The sequence below is a fragment of the Panthera onca genome, chromosome B2, assembly GCF_046562875.1.
Source record: "Panthera onca isolate mPanOnc1 chromosome B2, mPanOnc1 haplotype 2, whole genome shotgun sequence".
NCBI lineage: Eukaryota > Metazoa > Chordata > Mammalia > Carnivora > Felidae > Panthera > Panthera onca.
This window is the reverse complement of record NC_138343.1, coordinates 114,181,355-114,204,958: the sequence shown is the minus strand read 5'-3', so window position 1 is coordinate 114,204,958 and position 23,604 is coordinate 114,181,355. Positions and strand designations below refer to the sequence as shown.

Here is a 23,604-nt window from a genome sequence, read left to right as displayed (position 1 = left end):
TAATAGTTAACAAAATTTTATAATTAATAAAAGAAAAACCTCATAATCAGAATAAATAAAGGAATATTCTTCTACAGTATATCATAGTAAAAGTAAAGAAAAGCAAAAACAAAGAGATGATATTGGAAACGGTGAGAAGAAAAAGATTACCTACAAAGAAATAACAATTAGATTCACCGCAGACTTCTCAATTTCAACAATGGAAACCAGAAAATTTTCAAAGTACTGCCACAGATTAATTTCAACCTGTGATTATATACATAGATAAACTACTATTCAGGAATGTGAACAAAATAAAAACATTTTAGAACAACAACCAATAGACCCTCAATAAAGGAAATTCCAAAGTATATTTCAAAAAAAAGGAAAACAGTCTCACAAAAATGGTTCCAGATAAGGGAAGGAGTCATGATGAAGAAACTAATAAAAATAAAGGAGAGGATAAATCTGTCTTAAAAAAAAATTGCATAAAACGATAACGTCTAACTTGGAGCAAGAAAAGATGATATAGCAAAATAAGTGGACAATTATATGGTAAAAGTTAATCAGAGCTAGCTATATGTAACATTTATTATAATAAAAAAAAGAGAGGGGCGCCTGGGTGGCTCAGTCGGTTGAGCGTCCGACTTCAGCTCAGGTCACAATCTCGTGGTCCGTGAGTTCGAGCCCCGTGTCAGGCTCTGGGCAGATGGCTCGGAGCCTGGAGCCTGCTTCCGATTCTGTGTCTCCCTCTCTCTCTGTCACTCCCCCATTCATGCTCTGTCTCTCTCTGTCTCAAAAATAAATAAACGTTAAAAAAAAAAAAAGAGAAATAGAATTTAGAATTTCCAAGTCAACGGGGAGGGAAAAACAAAAGAAGTTTTTTAAAAACCACAGTAATCCAAAAGAAATTCAGAATGGTGAAAAAAAGAGAAACATAAAAATCAAGACATACAGAAAGCAGAATATAGGAAAAATTTCATATGAAAACCAGTGAAGGACAGAATAAGAATGGAAATCTGGCCTTTCATGAATCATAGATGCAAAAATCACTGTGGAAGTATCAGGAAACTGAATAAGCAATGTATTTAAAAATTTATATGTCGTGATCTAATTGAATTAATCCCAGACAAGAATGCAAGAACACTTTAGCACTGGGAAATTTACTAATAGAGTTTAGCATGTTAATGTATTGAAGGAAAAAAGTTATCTGATCATCTCTTTAAATGGAGAAAAAAGCATTAGGGAAATCCAACGTTTACTATCACAATTCATAGCAACTTAGGAATAGAAGAAAACTTCTTTCCTGATAAAAGGAATCTACCATAAGCTTACAGAAATTTACCACACCTGATAGTGAAGTGTCAGGTTAATTCACATTAATATCAGGATTGAGACAACTATGCTCACTATCATTACTATATTGAATAACATAAAGAAAACCATAGTAGTGCAGTTAGACAAATGAAAGAAATAAAGGGAAAATTAAACAAATTGTGGGGCACCGGGGTGGCTCAGTCGGTTGGGTGTCCAACTCTTGATTTCTGGCTCAGGTCATGATCTCATGGTTCATAGGACTGAGCCCTCGTTGGACTTGGCACTGACACCATGGAGCCTGCTTGGGATTCTCTCTCTTCTTCTCGCTCTGCTCCTCCCCCATTTGTGCGTGCACTCTCTCTCTCAAAATAAACATTAAAAAAAATGAACCAAATCATCATATTTGAAAATGTTTGTATAAAAAAAAATCCACTGAAAATTATTTGATTTGATCAGATAAAAGCACAGTAACTGGATATGAGAGTATATATAGTCTTTAATATATAATTATTATATATTATTATAAGTATATACTTAATATACATTAATATTAAATTTAATATTAATTAATTAAGAACACTTTATTGGAAGATATTTTTTTAAATTTTTTTTTTTTCCAACGTTTTTTATTTATTTTTGGGACAGAGAGAGACAGAGCATGAACGGGGGAGGGGCAGAGAGAGAGGGAGACACAGAATCGGAAACAGGCTCCAGGCTCCGAGCCATCAGCCCAGAGCCTGACGCGGGGCTCGAACTCACGGATGGCGAGATCGTGACCTGGCTGAAGTCGGAAGCTTAACCGACTGTGCCACCCAGGGGCCCCATATTGGAAGATATTAAAGAAATAAATCAAGTACACGAGGAAGAGACTCTGATATACTAAAGCTGTTTATTTTTAAGTGAACTCTACCCATAACATGGAGCTTGAACTTACGACCTTGATATTAGGAGTTGGATGCTCTACCAACTAAGCCAGCCAGGTGTTTCAGCATAGATGATTAGTGCATATCCTAACCTACACATTTAATGTGAACTCCTTTCAAAATCATACCCAAGTTTGTTATGCAACTTCACAAACTGGTGTGAAAATGTATATGTAGCAGCTAATGGCAAGAACAGCTAAGATAAATTTGAAAAAAAAAAAAAACACACAAAAAAAACCAGGATGGAAGGATTTGCCCAATTATAAACAATGCTTATTATATTTTTTTTCAATTTTTTTTTTCAACGTTTTTTTATTTATTTTTGGGACAGAGAGAGACAGAGCATGAATGGGGGAGGGGCAGAGAGAGAGGGAGACACAGAATCGGAAACAGGCTCCAGGCTCCGAGCCATCAGCCCAGAGCCTGACGCGGGGCTCGAACTCACGGACCGCGAGATCGTGACCTGGCCGAAGTCAGACGCTTAACTGACTGCGCCACCCAGGCGCCCCTAAACAATGCTTATTATAAAGCAATAATAATTGAGACAATATTGTGTGGCCTCAGAAGGAAACAAAAGACCAGAGGAACAGAAGAGTAAGCCTAGAAACAGAACCACACATAAACACAAACTTCATATATGACAAATGTCATTGCTAATCAATAGAGACAATATAGACAATTCAATAAATGGTGCTATACAATTGGTTACAAATATGGAAAAATAAGTTATGTCCACATGTCATATAAACTCCTAAATATGATAAGGAAAAGCATAAGGATTTTAAGAATGATAAGAGACTACTTTATGACTTTGGGACAAAAAAGAATGTTTAAAGAAGTTTGACTTATTTAAGGAATGAAAAAATAAACCACACACAGGGACAAGACATTTTCAGCGTAAGAGGAGCCCAGGTCCTGGTTAAAACCCTATGTGTGATTATTCAGGCCTGACCACAGGCAATTACCAAGACTTTTCCTGACAGGCCTCATGGAGAAACCTGCCTTCCCCATACCAGATATGTGCACCTAGCTCATTGTGGCCTCTGAAGGGAGCTGCAGTCAAGCACTCAGGCCCCGCTGAGTGGAGCTCCCTGAATATTTGCCTTCATTCCTAGGTCTCAGTATCCGAGGCACTGGGTGGAGGACTTCTTCAGGTGCTTCTGCTGAGTCACCTTGTCAGGGAGAGGAGGGGAAACCTCCTCTCCCTGGGAGAGGAGGGGAACAAGAAGACACTTGTTCTAGCTCTTCGCCATAAGCCTCTGTCCATCCCAAGATTCATAAAACTGCTGGAGCCTTTGTTTGATTCTCTCTCCACAGGAGGACAACACCCATGTCTAGGTGGATCTACCTGACCCTTAACTGATGCACTTTTGTCTGGGAAAAAATAGAAGGTGAGTGAGGAGTCAGTGCTTTCTCCAGTTGTAATCCCTTGCTTATATCACAGCAGTAAGTCACTAAATGCCCATCTTTCTCATTTTGGGGTTCTTGTTTTAATTGGCTACTCTGATATCTGATAGTTCAGCTCACTCTCTCTCCGAGCTCAGCTGAGCTCCTGACAATACATAACTGATAAATGGTTAGTACCCAGAATATAAAATGCTTACCTACAAAGCAGTAAAAGAAAAAATTAGGAAATGGGGAAAGAATACAAAACAGTTGACAGAAAGAAGAATGGGCTGTAAACACATTAAAGATATTTAAAATTTTCACAACTATGAGATACACAAAAGTTAGAATTTGATAATATAAAGTGTTGGCAAGGATGTGGATAAGTAAGAAGCCAATATGCTGATGGTAGAAGTGTAAATATGTACTAAGACTTTGGAGGACAAGAATCCTAGGTGGTCCAAGGTACAACATAAGCACCAACCAACATCACAAATCTTGTAAATAGTGCACTCTCAGTTACATGGCAATTTGAAGAAGTAATTTATGATTAATCAAAAGAAAACCTCACAAATGCTAAGTTTGTGCTGCCAGGAAATCTCATCAATCCTTATTTGTTTGGTTTATTTTCTTATTTCTCCTCCACTTAAGGCATTGTGGTTATCAGTTTAATTTGCTATAAAATACAATTAATGTTTCTATGCTTAATTTGGTTTAAGTCTAAGGAGGGGTAATCAGAGGCTTTTTACTTTTCATTGTAATTTTATTAAAGTAACCTAAAATTATTGCTCAGAACTCTTTATCTTTCAACAAAGATCATCCTATAATCACCTAAGCGTTTGGTATTGCCATTAGTTTACTTAATTCATTATAAAGAGATGCTTCTTGGATATGGATTTCAAATTTGATTATCAATGTATTATCATCTAACTTTCAGTGTTCCAGGTTTCAAAGTGTAGGAATGAGCATTAAAAATTTAATAAAAATACTTGAATTCCTACTGAATAGAAGGAAGTTTGAGCTACAAAGAATCTATATCAGAGTTTTTCCAAATTTTACTATAAACACCCAAACAGATGGGTTTTTCATAAATGATATATTAAATGAATATAATTTCTTAAGCAGAATTGATTGCATAATTAGCAAGGAGGAAGAAATTAAAGGAAATTGCATTTAGTGGGATGAAGACAGTCATTCTTTGTTGATGAAATTCACAATGAACAGTGTGTGTGTTTATCAGTTATGGAGTAATCTGCATGTACTAAAAAATACTGCATCAAAACATACAATATCAAAACTATTTTAATTGAGGGGCACTTAGGTGGCTCAGTTGATTAAACATCTGACTCTTGATTTTGGCTCAGGTTATAATCTCACGGTTTGTGAGTTCAAGCCCGTTTGGGCTTTGTGCTGACAGTACGGAGCCTGCTTGGGATTCTCTCTCCCCCTCTCTCCTTGTCGCTCCCCTGCTCATGCTCATTCTATCTCTCTCTCTCTCAAAATAAATGGATAAACTTTAAAAATTTTTTTAAATATTAAAAAAAACTATTTTAATTGAAAGGAAAAATTACCCAAACACTATACTAAGAAAATATAAACATACTTTTCAGTCTTTGTTGGATGAAGTAGACAGAAATTAGAACTGTAGATATTCTGATAATATAATTAATAAAATTTATTAATTTCCCCAAATTTGCACCCTACCAATAATACTACTCATTTTTTAATAACCATGGAAAATTTAGAAAAATTGATTACTGGGCCACAAAGGAAGTTTCAAATTACAAAAAACATAAATGGCATAGGCCATATTCTCTGAATACGATGCAATAAAACCAATGTAATAATAAAAATATGAACAAAAAGTATCACTTAAAAATTGTAAACTCTGAAGATTCATAACATTTTTCATCCAAGAAGAAACAAAACTTGCACTTAAAAATTAACAATAGAGGGGCGCCTGGGTGGCTCAGTCGGTTAAGCGGCCGACTTCGGCTCAGGTCACGATCTTGCGGTCCGTGAGTTCGAGCCCCGCGTCGGGCTCTGTGCTGACAGCTCAGAGCCTGGAGCCCTTTCAGATTCTGTGTCTCCCTCTCTCTCTGCCCCTCCCCTGTTCATGCTCTGTCTCTCTCTGTCTCAAAAATAAATAAACGTTAACAAAAAATTAAAAAAAAAATTAACAATAGAGAGCAAACCGAGGGTCGATGGAGGGTGGTGGGTGGGGGATGGGCTAGATGGATGATGGGTATTAAGGAAGGCACTTGTTATAATGAGCACTGGGTGTTGTATGTAAGTGATGAGTCACTGAATTCTACTTCTGAAGCTAATATTGCCATGTATGTTAACTAACTAGAATTTAAATAAAAATTTAAGAATAAAATTAAAATTAAAAGTTGTGATTCTTTATGAACATACATTCTTAAACCCTTAAATAAAAATTACGCAAAATGAATTCAGTCACATGCCAAAAGTAATACACTTATTATTTTAAGTGGCTCTAATTAAGAAATACTAGATTAATATTAGAATGTATATTCATATAATTAATTCAATCAATAAATCAAAGCCAAAAATATATAATTATCTCACTACAAATCTAACAAAATTCAGTAAAGTTCAATACCCATTCTGATGAAACTCTTCACAATAAAATAAAAAGTTATCTTCTGTATATATTTATTAGTATCTATATAGCATTCCCATATCTGGTATTAGCAAAATATTTTATTGTAGACTAGCCCTCTTACTAAGAACAGCTAGAAAAGCTGGTTAAAAATACAAAGTGCATGAGAGATATGCAGTACAATGATACTGCTGAGTTATTTGGCTCTGGGTTGTGAGGTGAGCTCACCTGAGTTCCCTTCTGAATCCCACCCAGACACTCTGCATGATGGCCACAAGTCTCTCCACTCAGATAAGAGGAAATGTAAGGCATGTACTTCACTGAAGTAAAGCAGCGCACACTCCCCTCCACCCACTGTGCTCAAGAGAGGGGCAAGAAAAATGTTCACCCCATAATCTGAAGACATTTCAAGATGCCAGAATAAACCCAAGCCTGCCACACAGATCTGAGACAGATCGAGTCACAAGTCTCGTACAATGGAAACTGATATTCACCACTGTCAGCAGTACATTTTAAAAAATTACCTAAATATTCTAGATAGAACATCTGGAAAGTTTCCTGTGATCTGTAAAATGCATGCTATATCTAAATTTCTTTCTTTTTTTTTTACTTTTAGGCATTGCTGCATAAAACTGCCAGTGTTATTAATGCATCTCCCTCTGTTATTCCTTGCTTTACTAAATATGGGAAGATTAGAGACACAGGTCTTTAAAAGAAGCAAATGTTACTGTTGAAGGATGAACAGTTCTGCCTTTCCCTTTCCTAATGCGGCGGGTGCCACAGGCTTTCCACAGAGGAATATGTGCAAAAGGATGAAAGAAACAAACAAGAGCTAGGCCCATTGAATGTTCAAAAAACCAATGTACAGAACAAACAAAACAACACAAAAACTTTCTCCAAATTTTAGGAAATATTTTACCCTAATCAAGAGCTCTTGGGGAGCCTGGGTGGCTCAGTCGGTTAACTGTCTGTTAATTTCAGTTCAGGTTATGATCTCATGAACCGTGGGTTCAGGTCATGATCTCATGAACCGTGAGATTGAGCCCCCATCAGGCGCCACACACTAACAGTGCAGAGCCTGCTTGGGATTTTCTCTTTCCCTTTTTCTCTGCCCCTCCCCCTGCTTGCACACACATGCTCTCTCTTGCTCTTTCTCTCAAAATAAACTTAAAAAAAATTCTCAAAGTATGTGGCGATCGTAGACTGAAATTTTCATACTGTTCAACTGTGTGTCTTTTGTCTTCCTAAACCATTCTGGTATGTAAAGTTTTTAAGTTATTTATGTTTTTCCCCACATCGTCTTTCATGTCCAAAAGCCATAAATAAGTTGGAAATAACAAGTGTACGTGGATTCAGAAGTTTTATATTTGTCATCTTCACACGGACTGCCTACTTGATGAACCCAAATGCTGTTTGTACCCCCACCCCCACTGCATTGTAGGCTGTCCTTACCTGTGTTCCTGTTTCTGTCTCATGGTTCTGAGGCAAATGGGACTGGGGCTTCCTTGTTTTTTGTAACAGTCCTTATTCACTTCTTTCATGTTTACATCATCCTGATAAGTGACAGCTTTTAGATTTATATCTTTTTTTCTTCTTCCCTTCTTCTTTCTCCCCTTCCCTCCTTTCTTTCCCTTCCTGCTTCCATCCTTCCTTCCTTCCCCTTCCTTCTTTCTTTCTTTCCTTCCTTCCTTCCTTCCAGCCATTAACTATATCACCTGGGCCCAGTGCTGAGCTTTTTTATTTTTCTTTTGTGTCAATTCCTCAACATCATTGTTTAAATTCCACCAAAAAAAAAAAAAAGAAAAAAAAAAAAAAGATGAGCATTGAAAATGGAGACACAGCAGTGTTGTTTAATGGCCTACATATTGCTCCAGTATGTGATCTGAAGAGACTTGAAATTAAAAGCATAATAAGCTCAAGCACATATTAAATTAGGATAGCTTGTTCTTCATAAAATCTAACCACAAGTAAAAATAGAAAACCTATGAGAAATTTGACAGTGACATATTGAGGGGATGAAAGTTTTTAGGTTAAGATGCAATGACTTCATAAGTGAAGATCAATTGAACGTCCTAACCAATTTTTGAAAGGAATTTAATTTAGTTTGATCTATGTTTATAGAAGGAAATAAATGCTTCATACATTGGATGTGTAAATTAAGGAGCATAGAGTTGGCAAAATCAATACACTATACGTTATCATTAATTTAGAGTAGAAGTGGAAAGATGGAGCAGGAGATGGAGCAGGAGATGGAGTGGAGATGGACAGGAAGAAAAGCAAAAAGAAGAGGAGAAAAAGAATACTAGATAAACAAAAACAGAAACGGAGGCAGGATAGGGTAGGGAAAGAATGAGGGCAAGTATTTTGTTGAGCTGTCTAAATCAGGCACTCTGTTGGTGCTTTGTTTGTTTTAATGTAACCCTCATAGAACCCTGAGAAGTGGGCATTATTAATTAGGCATTTTTATAGATAGAAATGATCTTATGGGTAAAGTTGAGAGTGGGATCTAGATATGGATATTTCACCCTCCCCATCCTTCTGCCTTTGGGATCTGCCCACCAAAGACAGCCATTCTGCTCTTCTGGCTCTGGCAGAGTTTCAAGAAAAAGGCTCAGCCTCTGTGTACCAAATGTGCTGTAGCTGAATCAGAACCATGTGATTCTGAGGTCTGTATCATGAAGCCAGTGTTCAAATACTCGTAAGCCTCATCCTTCAAAGTAGAATTTTCATAATAAAGGAGATATTTGCTCTCTCTATCTGAATGATTGCTCTTCCGTCCTCCTTCACTTTCTCACTCCCTTCCCGGGCACTACCGTACTCCTTCTCTCTCAATTGATTCTGAAATGAGGCTGCAAAAAAGAGGTGTTATGGATGGATCGCTCTGCATCCATGGATACAGGATGGATACTACTGCAACAACACTGCATAAAAAAGAACCACAAAATCTCAGTGGCATACAGCAATGAGCAGTTATTTCACTCCTGGATTCACTGGTCAGATGGTATGGCTCTGCTCCCTGAGTTCATTTTGAAGTCTAGGCAAAAGAGTCAGCAGCTGCCCACAGGAAGATCTTATCCTATGTCTTTTGAGATTCAAAAGGGCAAACCCTCCTTCTCAAGTACATTTCAAGTTCCTGCCTGCTTTACATCTACTCTCATCCCATTGGTCAAGGTAAAGGAGCTGGGGGGAAAGGCATAATGAGCAGGGGAGGGGCAGAGAGAGAGGGAAAGAGAATCCCAAGCAGGCTCCCCACTGTCAGTGTGTGACTGTCAGTGCTTAACTGACTGAGCCACCCAGGCATCCCTTGAATATATATATATATATATATATATATATATATATATATACATACATACACACACACACACACATATATGTATATATATACGTATGTACATATATACATATATATAAACGTATATATGTATGTATATATATATTCAAGGAAATAGCAAGGAGGTGGGTGCAGGGAGAGATAAAGAATAGGGTCACTAATTCAATCTACCACACTCTAAAATCCTTACAGTCGCCATCAAGAAAAACAGAGAAATGCATGCAGTTTGGTAGGCATTGAAGTGTCTTTTAATTCTCCCTGCTTCAGCTATACAGCTTCATTTCCACTTCTCTGCATGAACCATACTACGGGATACTTCATAGTATGATACTTTGTACATTCTCTTCCCTATCTGAAATACCTTTCTCTCCACTCCTTAACCTAGTAAAATATGACTACCCTTCAAGACTCAGACTCACATGATACCCCCAAATTTAAGTATTCCATGATTTCCTACCTTGGGATAATTTGTAATTATAAATCTACTTCCTTTACTACATTTATAGTTCCTCAAGGCCAAGGACTATATATGTAAATCATGTTTTTGCCTGTATCAAGCATTATGGTGTTTTAAAAGAAAACAAAATGTTTAGTCAGAGTTTTTGAGATAACTAAATGTCCATTATATTCTGCTGTTCATTTTGGCTGTGGGTATCAAAGTTGGTTAGTCTGGAAAGTAACGAATTTTGAAACAGCTTTTTTATTCATGTGGTAAATATTTATTCTGCCCTCAAGATGCCCAGATCCGATGGGCAAGATGCCCACCTCCAATGGGAGGTGACAGATGCTTTGAGGAGAGAAAAACTTGATGGCACATCTTATTCATTCATTCATTCATTCATTCAACAAATAATTATTAAACCCCTTTTATCTGGCAATTACTGAAATATAGGGGTGAAGGAGACAGACATGGTCTCTGCCCTTATGAGACTTAGACTTTGGCTAAGAAGACAATTATTAAATATACATTCCCAAGTGCACTGAGCTTCATAAGGAAGTCTAAAGCATTTTGGGTGTGTGTCAAGATCTAATCAGGAAAACAAAAACCACCTGAATTCTTTTTCAACTTACTACAGTTCATGCTCAATGTTACTTTAGTTCCAGGTGTACAACACAGGGAGTGATTCAACAACTCGATATATTATGCTATGCGTACCACAAGTGTAGTAGCTACCATCGGACACCATAATACAATATTGTTATAATACCATGGGCTCTACTCCTTATTCTGTGCATTTTATCTCCTTGACTTATTCTTGCAGAACTAGAAGCCTGTGTCTCCCGCTCCCCTCACCCATTTTACCCATGCCCGCACAGCTCTCCCCTCTAGCAACCATCAGTTGGTTCTCCGTATTTGTGAGTCCATTTCTGCTTTTGGTTTGCTTATTCATTTGCTTTTTTTTTTTAGGCTCCACATGTAAGTGAAATCATATGAAAAACCACCTGAGTTTTTAAAACATCAGGATTAAAAAAAACGTTTATTTAGTTTTGAGAGAGAGAAAGAGCACACAGTGGAAGGGCAAAGAGAATCCCAAGCGGGCTCTGCACTGACAGTGGCAAGTCCAATGCGGGGCTCAAACTCACAAACTATGAGATCATGACCTGATCTGAAGCCAGATACTCAACCAACTGAGCCACCCAGGCTCCCCTAAAACAGCAGGATTTTGTTGCGGGGGCACGGTTACACAGGTGATGAAAGACTGAGAACCCCAACAGGACACCCAGGGCATCCAGAGGCTAGCAACAATAGCAAACCATTATCTCCCCTATCCCAGCCTGAAGGGACAAAAGCAGAAGGCAGCATTATCAGAGCACAGGGGCCAGTGTGGAACCACATCAGGCTACCAGTCAAGGCACTGCTGTTGAGGGGATGGCACAAAGTTTGCCTTCCATCTTCCCCTCACCCTTCAGTTCTCCCCAGGATTTGACCCTGGCAATAAACCAACTGGCAGGGGAATTCTTTCTTCTGTAAACTAGAGCCAGACCAAGAAAGGAATTTGAGGACAAATTGGCCCAGGACCTTTATAAGGAATATAAAATAGGAATTAAGAGTATCTAAAGTAATGCTGGGAATATCAGTTTTGAAACCTCCACTCACTTCCTACCTCTTCATCAGCCTGGCTGTCTAGCCACACAGTCAGAAATGTTTGCTGGCAGTCTTAAAATACCCTTTCTTCTTTTCACTCAGACATAAATCTGAGCAAAGAAAATAAAGTGAGGTAGAAGAAACTCTCAAAGTGGTATAAGAAATCAAATGAATTTTTTTTAAAGTATATCTTAGTATTCCATATAGATACGCAGAAGAAACATAGGCTTTACTGAAGCACTGTGTAGAAAACAACCCACAAGATTTTGGTTCAAATGATAACTTTTACATTTAGAAGCTGGGAGGCCATAGGCAATTTATTTAATCAATCTGACCTCAGTTTCCTTATCTATAAAATGAAGTCAGTAATATCTCCCTTGAGATGTGTTGTGAGGATTTCCAAAGAGACTTAGAGGTTATGGCGGGGGGGGGGGGGGGGGGGGAAGGGGGAGGGTGGGCTTATACTCAAGTTTGCACGAGAAGCAGCCATTGCCCACTTTGCTACTGTCACCAATTAGAATTAATGTATGTTAACCACTTGGGGACACAGTAGGTGCTCAGTGAACAGTTACTTTTCTTATGTTGATAAATCATTAAGTAAACCTTTGTGTGTAGTTTATTCATTTGGAATTAGGTAGATGTTGAAAGGAAAATTATTTGTATTGTCATCTTAATCTTCACATTCATCTATTTACTATTAAACTAAAAAGTTACGTAGGAAAAAAATCCCTGACTCCTTGGTTTAGTCTGTCATGTCCTCCTTCTAGACAACTTGGTTCAGTTTGTCATATCCTCCTCCTAGACAATTGCAATCATGTCTTTTTTCACCACTGGATTCTCAGTGGTCAGGACAGAGCCTCCTAGGACATGAAAGGCGCTAAAATCGTGTTGAGATACTGGCTTCACTTTAGTAATTGATTGCTCAACAGATAATTCTGAAATAATTAAGTTGCTGATAGCTACAGTTCAAAATTTAACAATTGCTTCCCAACATGCCTTTATAGACGAAAGACTGAAGCTACCATCTCCAAATTAGAGCAAAGGCTTTATGCAAACAGAATGTTCACTGGGTGACTGGTCAACTCTCAACTGAATTCCTCAGGTGACAGTCTAATTCTACTGAATAGGAGCTTACTATAAAATTCAAAAAGTTATCATTCCAATAGGCAAATCTTAAAATAATAGTTGACACTAAATAAGAATTTCTTCTTGGCTATGTTTCTTCTGTGTGAATCAGAAAGACTAAAATTTTAATACTAAATGAAACATTATATCTTTGTGTCAAATGTTGAAATAATTTCTACATGTAATGCATAATTTTGAAAATTGTCTTCCTTTCCAGATCTCCCAGTTACAAAACATCCCATATCATCTTTTTGTAACTCTAATACTAGGCTGAGAATTCTGTCTTTGACCTCTTGCCATTACAAGAATTTCATAAGATCAAAAATGACTCATCAGAAAGCCTTGTTTTATAATTTCTCAAGCTCCCTATTTCCAAAACCTTTTATCTCCATTTTATTTCAGTCTGTCTGATAGCTCTGAATTTCTCCACTTTGAAGACTAAATCTCAAGGCTTTACCTCTATGTAGATTCTTTCTTCCAGCTCTGTTTCCTCCCACATTTGTTGCACTTAAGCCTTGCCATCAGATAACCACTGGTTTCCCTTTCCCTTTTGGTGTCTTTCAACACATTGGAGTGTACTTTGGCTTTTTTTTTTTTTTTTTTTAAATCTCTCTGGTTAGTCTAATTCCATGCTCCTTTCAGCTCTGCTCTTCTGTCTAGCATCTTTGAGTCCCTAGGCTCTTTAATCTTCCACTGACTTACAAAATCAATTCATAACCCTTGATTATTGTCATACTTGCACTCTTCACTTCTTTTCCTTACAACGTCTAATGTTACTGGATGCCAAGATTGTGCTGACTGGATCTATTCAAATTCTTGTAATTTTCATCTCAATTTCAGGAAACTTTTAATTCATTTCTTGTGGACACATAATCATGTTCCCTATAGAAACCTTAAAAAGTGTTTTTCTCTCCCTCCCTAAGTCTCCCAGTCCCACAATGGCCTCAGTGGAAACTTTATCTCATTTAACTTCTGTGGTCTTTAACACGCTGAGTCTATTAATTCCTGGGGCATCTTTATGGCATGTCTATATGCGACTTTTCTCAATACTGCGTGATCAGAGGTGATCAGAATTTGCGGTAGTGGCTGAGGAGAGAAGAGCACAGGTGAACTGATTTGAGAAACTCCCTTGTGTGGTAGGCATTGTTGATGCCAGAGAGAAACAAGTAAAGAGATACCTAAGAAAATCAATCTGGGGTCAGAGCAATCATCATAAACTGCCTTCAGAACCACCTCTAAAATGAGGCCCAGCTTTAATCGTGTCAAAACTGTGTAGCAATTTATGTCCGAGGGAATGGTAAAAACAATACAGTGGATCAGCTAGCAATGAAAGGAGTCAAACATCTGAGTGTGATCAAAGAAAGAGGCAGTCAAAGAAAGCCCTTCTAAAACCATTTTCATTCCAGGTAACCACAAAAGATGTGACCTCTCAGGAGCAACATCAGAGGCTTTAAACTAAAATAGTGCGACCAGTAGTTAAATAAACAAGCAAACTACAATAATAAGCACCAAATGGGTAGGGGAGAATCATATCCAGAGTTGCTACAATATATTATATAAAATTAAAAAAAAATTATACATATGATATGCAAAGAAATAAGAAAGTTGCCCACACACAGTTTAAAAAAAAAAAAAAAAAAAGCAAGCAATAGAACTTTGAGGGGGCCCAGATGTTGACCATAGCAGACAAAGACTTCAAAGCAGCTATCATAAATATATCCAAAGAACGAAAGGAAACTATGTTTAAAAATTTAAAGAAAGCATGATGATAATGTCTCATCAAAGAGACAATATCAAAAAGGAGAAAGACATTATTTAAAAAAAAAAAAAAGATGGAAATTCTAAAGTTGCAAGTAAAATAACCAAGAAAAAAAAATCACTACAGAGCTCAACCAGCTGAACTGGTAGAAGAAAGAATCAGCAAATATAAAGAAAAGCTGATAGATTACACAATTAAAAAAAAAATGAGAGAACAAAAAGAATGAAGGAAAAGTGAACAGAGCCTCAGAGTAATGTATGACACATTAATCTCACCAACATACTTGTATTGGAATTACCAGGAGAGGGGAGAGGAAAAAGCAAGCAAACAAAACCACAAAAACTTGTTCTAAAAAATAATGCCCAAATTTCCCATATCTGATGAAGAACATTAATCAACACATCCAAAAGGCTCAACAAACTGCAGGTAGGGAAAACACAAAGAGAGGTATACCCAGAAACACCAGAGTCAAACGCTGAAAGACGTTTTTGTCTAAAAGACATCTTTATCTAAAGAGGAAATATGAAGTAGCACAATGAAGCTTAAATAAAGGCAATGTCAGATAAATAGAAATTGAAAGAATTCACTGTAAGAGAACCCAACTATCAAGAAATACTTAAAGAAATTCTTCAGGTTGAAAACAAGTGATCTCAGACAGTAATTTGAAACCATATGAAAAATAGCAAAGACGTAGAGTACTGGTGAAATAATTATGTAATTATAAAACTTTGCATACATGTATATTACTTCTCCTTTCTCTTCTTAATTGATTTAAAAGGTAGTGATATAAAATTATATATAAGTGTGTGTGTGTGTGTGTGTATTGTTGGGCCGATTACATATAGAAATGTAATACGTTTGCTGATAACAGCAAAGAGGAGATTGGGGAATAAAGTTGTATTGGAGTAAGGTTATGACTTTTCTTCTCCCAGCTTCTCTAAAAGGCATACAATTATGTAAATTAACACTTATAACAATGTATTGTTGGGTTTGTAACATTTATAGATGTAATATGTATAATAATGGCACCACAAGGCAGGAAAAAGAACTATATAAGAGTAATATATCTATATGGTACTGGAATTAAGTTTGTATAAATCTGCAGTAGACTCTGATAAGTTAAAATATATATGGCAAACTCTAGAGCAACTACTAAGGAAATAACCCCAAAACAAACAAACCAAAAAATTAAGAGGATTTTTGCTTTTACCAAAAAAGGGTGAAAGGTAAAAATGGCATTCAGCATTGGTTTTACAGCGAGCCTCCTAGAGGAAGCATGTGGTCTGAGCGGTCAGAGTCACACTGCCAAGCTCTGTCCCTGGGAACCACACTCAGCATCTTAGCGTCCAACTGCTATCTTTGAACCATATCTGTGAATACCTGATGTGGGGCATGAGCAAACGGTCAAGACAGAATTATTGAGACATTTTTGGTGCAAAATAAAAAGGTGCTTTTATTACAGCATAGGGACAGGACCCGTGAGCAGAAAAAGCTGCATTTTTGCTATATGAATCTGATGGTTATATACGCAGTGCTCAAGGGGCAGGGGACATGCGCAGGGAGTATTAGATAATAGATATCTTGTTCGAATTTCTACTCATAAAACTACTTTTGCAAGATTTCTCTGGTGCTTTATCATTCAGCTCGATATGAACTATTGGTGAGATGTACAGGCAGTCATGAGAGAATGTAACAACCAGTACATATTTGATTCTTATTGGACCTATATTGTCAGGCTATATAGGTCAGTCTTCTATGCTACAGGTGAACATTTTTCTGCTTCTTTTCTTCATCATTTCCTCCCTGATCAATTTTTTAGTCCTTACATCTTTAAGATTGTTGAAAGGCAAAGGGTTCATCTTTTGTAACTTCGTCAAGTTGATAGGGGTCGTAGAGATGTCCCTACCCAGGGACTGAAATTAGTTACTCTCTTACCCTACAAGAAACTGTTATGGTGGGCCATTACTGTAGAGCCCAGAGGGGACATCGGGATGAATTTGTTTTGAGTAGGATCGAAGGAGTCAGGAACTGCTTGCTTGGCAATAGGAGAGAACCAAGCAAAAGAGACAACACATTAGAATTATTATTAAAATGAAAAATAAGAGGAGCAATGAGGTGGATGATAGCCCACCTCCTGACCAGGAATGTAACCAATTATCAAGTGACAATGCAGTCATTAGGAGCACCAATTTGATTCTTTGTATCAGTAAGTAAACCTGTTACATTTTAGTTATAATCTAGAATACAGACACAATATTCTTCTTTAACAATGGCAGATGTTCCTCCTCGTGCTGCTGTTAAGATATCTAATGTCATTCTATTTTGTAGAATCGATTTATGCATTAGAGTTACTTTAGTGTTTAATAACATAATGCTATATTGAGAGTCATTTAAGGCCTTAATGTGTATTTATCAAGGGCCTCCATGTGCCGTATGACATCTTCTAAATGTACTGATGGAAGAAAAATAGATGTCAGATGGTCACACCAATGGAACGTGGATCTTGTCCAGCATTGTCGTGAGCCCATCTGTGGGTTGGCATTTTCAGTTAAAATTTTGATAGTTTGAGGATAAGAAAAAGGACTCTTATGGCCTGGAGAGTCCCATGTAACATTTATCACAGGTCAGCAAGAAACACTTTTTTTTTTTTTTTTTTTTTTTTAGTAATAGAAATATCCTTTTATGTCCTGGTATTGGAGTGATCTGTCATATTGGCTATGTATTGATATAAATAAGGCCAATCTATACCTTGTAATGCAGAAACCCACCAAGGGAGGTCTGAAGTGCTTGATGTGTGCAATAAGCCACAAATCTAGCATGAAGACTGGTTTTGTAGCTTACCATGATGTGTCCACTGTAAAGAGTTACCATTTATATATGGTATACATGTGGGCTAAAACTTTGGATACATTAGCAGAGTCATCTGGGATATATACACATTTAGTCTCAATATTAGCATAATAACTTTTTCTTTGACTTGCATTCAGGATATCAAGGGCCATTAAGTTTTAGAGGGCCACTTTTCGAATTTGTGGCTGACTTCATTTTGGGTTTGGATAAAGGTGGCCGCTATATGTTTGGCTTTAGCCTCTACTTGTAATTTTACATCAACAGAGGTGGCTCTCAGGACAGATATGATTAAAGGATAAAACCAGTGAGAAGGCTTCTTTCTCTGATGTCTAACCATAACAATATTCTAATTATGAGGAATCACGGGCAAGTGGGAGATGATCTGTTCCAGGAGATAAGGACATCCCCAAGTGTATTATCCAATCCAAATATAAGGAGGCTGGGGTCATCTATTTTTTCCAAAGTCCATAGTTAACCCAGTGGAGTGGGGTATGCTCTGGCTTTTAAGGAGCGATTTTGTTATCCCAGCCACATAGAATTAATCAAGGTGACAGCGAAGTTACACAATTGTTGGAGAGTCCATCCCATTGTCCAGCTATTTAAATAACCACATGCCCATGGGGTCCCTTTTATTATCCCCACAGAGTAACAAGCAGGAAGACTATCTATATATGAGCTATTATGGCAATCTCTGAAGTTTACCTCAAGTTGTCTAGCTTATGCTATTTAATCAAAACTAGAATCTAACATTCATAAGGATGTGTTATTGGAACACTTTTCTCTAAATTTACCCTTATTTCTTGAGATAACCAAATCAAAACTAATTTGTAAAACAAATCCACTTTAAATTTTTTAAATGTTTATTTATATTTGATAGAGACAGAGACAGAGACAGAGAGAGAAAGAGAGAGAAAAAGCACAAGTGGGGGATGGGCAGAGAGAAAGGGAGACAGAATCTGAAGCAGGCTCCAGGCTCCAAGCTGTCAGCACAGAGCCTGATGCGGGGCTCGAACCCCCAAGCTGCAAGATCATGATCTGAGCCCAAGTTGGATGCTCAACCAACTGAGCCACCCAGGCACCCCAAAACAAGTCCACTTTTAACAAACTTGACCTAATTATTTACATAAGCTCAGGAATAATAGTGGTTGATCAGACAGATCCTTTAAAATATGTATTGCTGGGAATCTTTTATAAGGAATCTCTAGATTGAACTTTCAATAGACTCCTAAGGCCAGAGCCAAGCCAAATACTTGTCAGACTTGTCTGCAATACCTATAGATTTGGGTGTATTCATTCCTTTTCTTGAGGTCCCCTAAATATCTTGAGGTTTCTGCACCTGCCAGGAAGTGCCATTCTTTACTCCCCTGGTAAGGCTCCCAGGAACTCTGTAAGTAAGGTATCAGGCTGACATTTCAAAGGGGGTTCTATTGGCTCCACAAAGTCACCCTTAGTTCCTTAAGGCTGCCTGGTCATATCTGAGTCTACGCATGTCTCTCTCAAATATGACATTCCTGTCAAAGCCTCGGTAATATAACCAATGTTTCCAAATGGTGTCCTGTTACTAGGAGAGTAGATTCTCACTGAACTTATGCAAATAATTGTAATTGCCACAGAAGAAAGAATACTCACTGAGAGTTTCTGAATTCTGGAGGGTTCATGTAGGGAGACAAGTTAGAGGTTTCAATTTGTTTGCAAAGGAATATTTTATCATATTTCTATACGTCACAGGTATCATAAGAGAAAACTTCCTTATTCTGGAAGAGAATACATTAGAGAAACAGCAATGTTTCAAACAAGAGTCATAAAAACTATAATCATCTTTCTCAATTCATTTAGTCTTATGTTAGTAATTTTTGTTCAGTTTGCATGTAGCTGTCCTATTAGTTCAGGAAATTTAACCCAGTTCAGTTTTATTATGTTAAACATATCAAATACCTATACTAAAAAAAAAAAAAAAAAGTCATTTACATGAGTCTCCTTGAAGACAAAACTCACTGGGCAGGAGCATCAGGGCAATAACTATAAATGACAAAAGAACCTCAGAAATGGACATGGCTAAAGACTGATATGAAGAGTTCATTATAATGCAGCTGACAGAAATATGGTTCTGTGATACATAAGACTTCAATAATCAGAATATCAAGTGATGACCTTATGTTAGGACATATTAAAACTTCAGGAATTTTATATATTTTCTTGAATAGTTATAGCATTTACCTATACAATATAACCAATGGTTTATCATCATTGGCTTGATAGTGCTTAACACACCAAGTAAGACTAATTAGTCAAAAAGACTCTATTTACCATTTAATCTTAGGAAGTTTGTTAAAAAACTCAAAGTTTTAAAGCACATGCCTAAATAGGATTACAGATCATTATAAATTTAATATTTATATTTTTAACGATGGTGGCAATAAGGGATTCTACAGAAAGTTATATAGTTGTTAGCAAAACTTAGCTCCTTTAACACTGAGAAGTTTTAACTTTCCTAAGTAACCAAAGACCTGAAAAGACAAAACACAGAAGCTTTAGCTTTCTAGGCAGATAGAGGGGAGAGAGAGAGGGAACAAAAATCTAGGTGCTTAATTTCAATTTATTTTGTGCATCTATTAACAAGATGTGTTCTAGGTATCAGAAAAGGCTATAAAAGAGGTTATTTTTGGGGTCTGGGGATGCTAAAACTTTTTTCACAAATTAATGGTATTGTCATTTTGGCTTATGAAAGGTTTCATGATAAAGCTCTATTTTTTTGTTGTTGTTGTTATTTAAAAGCTTTATTTTGAGACAGAAAGCATGAGCAGGGGAGGGACAGAGAGAGAGGGAGAGAGAGAATTCCAAGCAGGCTCTGTTCTGAGCCCAACACAGGGCTCAAACTCATGAACCTTGAGATTATGACTTGAGCCTAAATGAAGAGTCAGAGGCTTAACCCACTGGGCCACCCAGACACCATGGTAAAGGTGTTTTTAGATAGTGGGTAATTATCTGTACTAAAAGTATTGATTGTAAAACATGATATGGGGCAAAGGGAAGAAAACAGTTTAACAGTCAAGTGGAGGGGAAGAATAACTGGATATGTATTTTATGAAAACAGATGACTAAATAAATTATCATCCAATATTTGTTGGTTGAGCCAGCAGTTAGAAAAATAACTAGGTACTGACATGCTAATATTACAGGACACTACATTTTTGTTAGTGGTTTGGTAAAACCATTGTTGTAGTGAAACGTATGTTTACACTAAGTTGTGCATGCAAGTACACTGAAATGCTATACATACTGATGAGCAATCAGAATACTACTGGAAAATAAAAAAAAAAAAATGAGGAAGACTAAACCTTGAGGTAGAAAACTTTCCCTTTTTTATAGGATATGGGAAGCAAGTACAGATATTTTGGTCTCAGCTCTCCCAGCTCCCACCTTCCTGTCCTGTCAGGACACTGAAATAACTTCTTTTTTTGTAGTTTAGCCTCAAAGTAGATTCCAATTTATCAGGGCCAATCACAAATGTACACATACGGGTATGTACCTATTACTGTCACCAGCTACACCCCAAGACTTGGCCTTTACTGCTCACCTGATTGTACTCACTAACCTTTGTTTTATATTTTCCCCTAAGCTCTTCTTTGCAGCTTTCCTCTTTACTCAGGCAAATGAAGCATGAAACCACCCCCAGGTGATGGCGACTGCCCTGACCTCCCACTGGCCCAGACCACCCAGACCATTTAAGCTAAACCTGACTCAGCCGCCTCAGAAGGACCGTGAGATGATCTCTCTGGAATGACCCACAATCGCCTTTACCTCATTATAATACTAAAATCTCCACCTAAGGAAGAGTCTTAACTTCATTTACATAACATAAAAGGATCCTTGTAATGCAAGCCTCCTTTCCTTAAGGCACAAGTTTGACCTTAGGCTTCCCTATCTAAATATTCATTTTAACCCTAAACAAAAGGAATCCGTTCACTCTATCTTGGGGAGGTACAGCTTTGGAAGCCATTCCCCACGATCTCTTGATTCCCTGCAAATAAAAGCTTTCTTTGTGTCACAACTCAACCTGGTGCAGTTTCTGACTCACCAAAGAGCAAACTCCTATTGGCTCAATTACACTACCAAACAACACTGGACACCTGGCTGCAAATTCCCATTTTCTTCTATTACACTCCTGTAGCTGTGGGTAAAAAAGCACTACCTAATCACAGTCAGAAAACAGAAAGGCTGTTTTACTTGTTAGCATATTAGTCATTGGTACTGAAAGTGCATAGATGCCATCTTTTTATGCCATCTTCCTTGAATCTTCACTAGTTGCCAACCTTTTTTTCCCTCCTCCAAATTCCCAAGGTTTAAAAACTTTAAATCATTCTTATCTCAACTTGTTGGTAAATTCTGAGAAATGGCAAGTGACTAAATGGTTGGCAAAAAGATAAGGCATGAGATAGTATCATCCCTCAAAGCACATTTGTTTTAACTTAAGAAAGATACCATCAGTGAATCTATACAGAAATGTCCAGAGGCCAAACCTCTTAGCCACAGCTGCCAGCCTTGGAAGGCTGCAGTACCATGCATCCATATACAGAACTTGGGCAGTACCACATACCCACATGCACATTTATGGCATAAACAGTGAGAGGCCTGAGAAAATTAAAACTTAAAAGCTTAAGTTACGGGAAACTGAAACCTAACCAAGCTTAACCAGCTTGTTCCGCTTCTGTACAATTGCTTGGCGCGCCCATGTATTCCTGATCAATCATTGTTGCCTGGCACATCCGTATATTCCTGATCAACCATTGTTACTTGGCACATCCGTGTACTCCTGATCAATCATTGTTGCCTGGCACATCTGTGTATTCCTGATCAATCATTGTGATACCCGTACCCCTGGTGGTGGTCTGACCTAAAGGCAGGAACCAATCGAATACTGTTAAGTGTCCAACTTTAAACACCAACCAATCGCAGCTCTGTAACTGTGGAAAATTCCTGATTTCCCCATGACTTATTTGTACCTGTCTATAAAAAGACATTGTACATGTCTATTTGTACCTGATTTCCCCATGACTTATTTGTACCCCATGACTTATTTGTACCTCTCTCAGGGCCTCTTGGCGTCACCGGCAACGGGGGCGCAGAGGTCCAGGTTCGAACCTGCAATAAATGACCCTTGCTGCTTAGCTTTGGCTCTGGACTCTGGTGGTTCGTTTTTGGGGGTCTCTTAGACTCTGGGCATTTCATTAGCACCTATATCTAATATCTAATTATCCCCACTCTACAAACTATTTCTTCCTAATCACCATTTAATCAAGCAAATCTGTTCGACAAAGTGCAATGGCTTAAGTTGCTCATTTCATATTAAACTGGAGTTAAATACTTTCAGTATTTGGACTTCTTCCCATCAGTCCAAACCTGGGTTCCCACTTCTTCCCTACCTCCACATCTCCATACCTTAAAACTTGCTTATCTTCTCGGCTTCTCGGTACATTGTTCCGTTCACCAGACTGTTCCCTTATTTTACTAAGATCTACCTTCAGTTCCTCCTGTTTGACAAAATGATCCCCATCCGGGTGAAAAATGACTTTCCTTTTAAGGTGTCTTCCAAAGAACATCCTGTCTGGGCCATATGACAGGTAATAGCACAGAATGCTAAATTTGTTGAGCTTTATGAAGGCCATGTCACCAGCAGGGCATATGTTGAGTATTCATTAAAAAAAAAAAAACCAGAAACGTTTTCCCCGCTCAATAACCCATAAAAGATGTTTAAGAAGTAACACCTTTTGGTACCATCCTCTCTCTCCCCTTCTTTCCAAATTCCCTAAACCGGCTTTCTTTCTCTTCTACTCTTCCCATGCATGCCTACGGGGAGACTGAAAACGTGGAGTTTGTGGGCTGGGCTGCACCAACTTTTTTTTTTTTAATTTTTTCAAGGTTTATTATTTTTCAAAGACAGAACGTGAGCAGGGGAGGAGCAGAGGAAGAGGGTGACAGAATCTGAAACAGGCTCCAGGCTCTGAGCGGTCAGCACAAAGCCCGACACGGGACTCGAACTCACAGAGGACGAGATCATGACCCGAGCTGAAGTCGGTCGCTTAAGCGACTGAGCCACCGGGCGCCCCTCGGCTGCACCAACTCTTAACGCTGTGTCTCGGAACCGAAAGCGCGTAGCAGGCCCATTAACCTCCGGCTCGCTCAGGACCTAAGAGAGGGCCCACTCAAGCCCGCCACCACGCC

At 37.9% G+C, this 23,604-nt stretch overlaps 1 long non-coding RNA gene across 2 annotated transcripts; it reads right to left on the bottom strand.

The window, feature by feature from the left end:
* Positions 1–1,042: 1,042 nt before the first annotated feature.
* Positions 1,043–23,535, bottom strand: LOC132667620 (uncharacterized). Of its 2 annotated transcripts, XR_013555759.1 has the most exons (3): positions 23,426–23,535; positions 19,012–19,136; positions 1,043–1,654 (listed from the first exon to the last, which is right to left on the bottom strand). It is a non-coding gene; the product is annotated as an uncharacterized LOC132667620 (long non-coding RNA). The 2 variants fall into 2 exon arrangements; XR_013555760.2 differs by lacking the exon at positions 19,012–19,136.
* Between the last annotated feature and the right edge of the window lie 69 nt (positions 23,536–23,604).